Source organism: Pyrus communis, chromosome 5 (assembly GCF_963583255.1).
Source record: "Pyrus communis chromosome 5, drPyrComm1.1, whole genome shotgun sequence".
NCBI lineage: Eukaryota > Viridiplantae > Streptophyta > Magnoliopsida > Rosales > Rosaceae > Pyrus > Pyrus communis.
The window spans coordinates 4836914-4840641 of record NC_084807.1 but is presented as its reverse complement, the minus strand read 5'-3'; the positions used below and the strand labels follow the sequence as shown (position 1 = coordinate 4840641).

Here is a 3728-nt window from a genome sequence, read left to right as displayed (position 1 = left end):
AGAGGAAAAATCATACAGTTTACTTTTTAAGTCTTTAAGGAACAAGAGTGGCAGGTTCTAAGTTGGAATGATGCAATTTTCACACAATTAGGACAAAGAGAGAAGTCTTACTTTGTAATCCTGTCTAGTCTAGTGAAGGCTAACGAGTGCAAACAAACGCACCCTTAAAGAACCCAAACAATCGTGCCCATAACTCATTCTAAAGTGAATTATTGCGTTAAAAAAAAAAAAAAACAACCAATTCCCGCTGATATTTCATCATTCCAAATCCACCACGTCGCGCAATTATCGCTCTCTCAACATTTAAAAATATTGAATAAAGAAAATTTTGGCAAAACGGATAGTTTGAATTGGATCTGAGAACCTAGAAACTTTCAAGGATCATAACTAAGCAAGCATGACAACAATGTCTATGGAAGCTAGTTAAGAACTGTGGTGTAAAAACTTGAGTAATGATTTTTGCATCGAAGTTTTGTAGAAAAGTGATGCATTTTGGCCAGCCATTGGTTTCAAGTGAAAAACTAAGCAATCCAACACACCTTGAATGTACTTACGTGGGCACACACACACCTTGAATGTACTTTAATTAGGTGTACAATGGTTACACTTCTCAATAGTTCTTAGTTACATACGTAAGTGTGTGCACACATAACTATCTATATATCGAAGTAGATATGTTACTCTAATTCAGCAATAGCTTCTAACTGAATGTTCAGATTTCTCGCAGGCGCAGTTGCATTTGTTCGTGCAGGACCTGTAGAAGCAAAAGGATTGGGAGGCATGGTTAAGTTTTCTCCTCCTTCCAACATCTGAACAACCTCGTTCATGGAAGGACGACCCGCTGGGTGCCACTGGATGCACCAGAGCCCTACAATTGCAAGTTTCTTTGGAGCTTTACCATCTCCTTCCTCCCCGAGATGGATTTGTAGGTCGTCTCCTTCTTCTAGAAGATTATAGATCCATTCTGGACAGTAAATTTCATTTGTGTTTTCGGAGGTTGAATCAATGTTCTTCCTTCCCCCTACCATCTCAAGGAGCAGCATCCCAAAACTATAGACGTCCGACTTATAGGATACATTTCCAAAGTTCCTGGAGAACACTTCAGGTGCAATGTATCCCATTGTCCCTCTAGCTGTAGTCATGGACACTATGCTTTGATCCTTAGAACAGAACTTGGCCATACCAAAATCAGAAATTTTTGGAGTGAAATTATCGTCTAACAATACATTATGAGGTTTGATGTCGAAATGGAGGATTCGTTGATCACATCCCTGATGAAGATATTGAACTCCCTTGGCTACAGCTAGAGCAATATCTTGCAACTTGTCCCAACCGAGAAAACGATTGTTATTGTCTGCCGATGAAATGAAATCATGCAGTGAACCATTGGCGAAGAACTCATAAACAAGAGCTCTGTTAAATCCATCAGCACAGAAACCAACCAAGCGAACCACATTGACGTGGTGGATACGTCCCATCGTTCCAACTTCATTTACGAAATCTTCCCCATTTCCATTGGAACTATTGATAACTTTTACAGCAACAAAGCATTCAGAAGAAAGCTTTCCTTTAAAAACAGTTCCATAGGCTCCTTGGCCTAACTTGTCGTGGAATTGGTTTGTGATCCTCTTAATATCTGCGTAGGAATACCTGCTTGGTTTGTGAGCTTTGTAATCTTGTAAAAATCTTCTAATCTTAATTTCATTTTCTTTTTCCTTTGTATCATAGTAATGGACCTGATAAACTGCAACGACTAGTAGGAAGAAGGTGAATGAACCCAAGGTTGCACCTAAAAGAAATCCCAAAAGTTAAGCATCTATCCTCAGTATGTGTTAGACATGAAATGTTACAAATCAGAAGATCAGTTAGGTGACTCACTGCTAGCCACTAGTTTGTTTGCTTCACCTGCAAAGGATAATTTGAAAAAGCATGTTGTTAGTCATGAAATTGTGAAAATATTGGCACATAATTAATACTAGTGGTTCAGTTCATCCTGTTCCCCAGCAGAGAATATTAATCATTATTTTAAAAATGCTTTTGCTTTTGAACAGAATATATGTCAAGCAGAATATGTAGTGTTAATCTTACTTTTTGTCAGGTTAACACATTCAATTTCGCTTTTGTTCCCGTTGTTCTTCAGTATACACCTCTTTCCCCCCGCTTCACATTCTGTGCAGTGTGGTTTAGACCATTTCAGAACACCCGAAGATGGAACTGATAAAACATTACGTATCTTTGTACAAGACTGCAGGTTATCAATTTTGTAGTCGGGATCAACGACATAAACATGATGGCCGGGGCTGGTAAGGCAGGGGCCATTTAAAACGTGAACGTGCTGTCGTCTTTCAAGACCTAAAGAACATTTGAATAAGGCAAGGTTGTCCTGAAATTCTTCTGAGAAGTGGAAAGGAGAGATCGAAAAGTTGAGGATTTCTGAAACTTTTAACAGCAAGCAATTATCTGAGTCGTATAGATGGACTTCCTGATACTTATAATCAATGATTTTGACAGAGAATTTGGCCGGAATTGGAAGCTCGAGAACCGTCTCTTGTTTCTCATTGCATGACACAACAAACCCAGGATAGCCACAGTGATCTCTTTGAGGATGAAAGGGAAACGGACGGGCGGGCCTTGATCCCCGTACTTCAATTCTTTGCAGCCATTCTGAGTTTCCCCAAGCACTTTGGAGAAAGCTATTAACAATACGCAAAAGGAAGAGATGAGTATTTCCTTCATTTCTGCGCAGAGAAAAGAAATGGTATTCACGTATGATACTATAACTCTAATCTTGATTAAGTTATGGTACTATATATATGACATTTACTAAAATAAATCAACATTGAAGTAACTAATTTGATTTCAAATAAAGGAAAACTAATAAAAAATGCTTGAAAACTTTGAGTTTTAATGATAAGACAAAATAAATGGTAAAGTGAATAGTATAATAATTGACTTTTTAGTGTAAAAATGTGATTTTTTGTTAAAGTGAACAGTACCGGGAACTTTTCGTTAAAGTTTCCTTAAAATAAATATCTATCCCCTTTATCAAACAATTTAACGGTTGAAATACGTCTAAATTTAATGGTATTCTTCTTGTAAACGAGTTCAAAACTAATTTATTCTCCCCTAATTCTTCTCAATCTTACACATTTCTCACGATCCAAAACATTGGCAGCATGGTGCCTATCAAGCTTAAGAGATCCAATTACCTGCCATGGCGAGTTCTCTTTGCCCTAATTCTTCGGCATTATCGACTTCTTGGTATTGTCGATAGCACAAAACCTTGTCTTGCGCCTCTTCTACCCGATCGATCTCTGAATCCGACGTTTGAATCTTGGTATGAGAAAGATCAAAACCTCCTGATTTGGTTTAATTCTACACTGTCTGAGGAAGTAATTCCATTTACTGTTGGAGTTTTGTCTTCTCGCGATCTCTAGCTCAAACTCGAACAACGATTTGGGGGCGTTTCTAATGCACACATTCATCAGCTTCGATCGCGACTTCAGAGTATTCAAAAAGGTTCACAATCAATGTCTGATTACCTGCAAGAACTTAAAGAGATCTCTGACTCTCTCACTGCCGCTGGAGCTTCAATTTCTGATCGTGATCTAATTATTATCACTCTTGCTGGTATTCTTGATGATTTTAATTCTTTCACCGATTAGATCATGCTCCGGATATCTTCTACTTCTTTGGATGAATTGCATGGGTTGTTACTCACCAATGAG

At 38.1% G+C, this 3728-nt stretch overlaps 1 pseudogene; it reads right to left on the bottom strand.

Annotated features, from left to right (window-relative positions):
* Positions 1-420: 420 nt before the first annotated feature.
* LOC137734087 (rust resistance kinase Lr10-like) lies at positions 421-2752 on the bottom strand (annotated as a pseudogene).
* Positions 2753-3728: the final 976 nt, after the last annotated feature.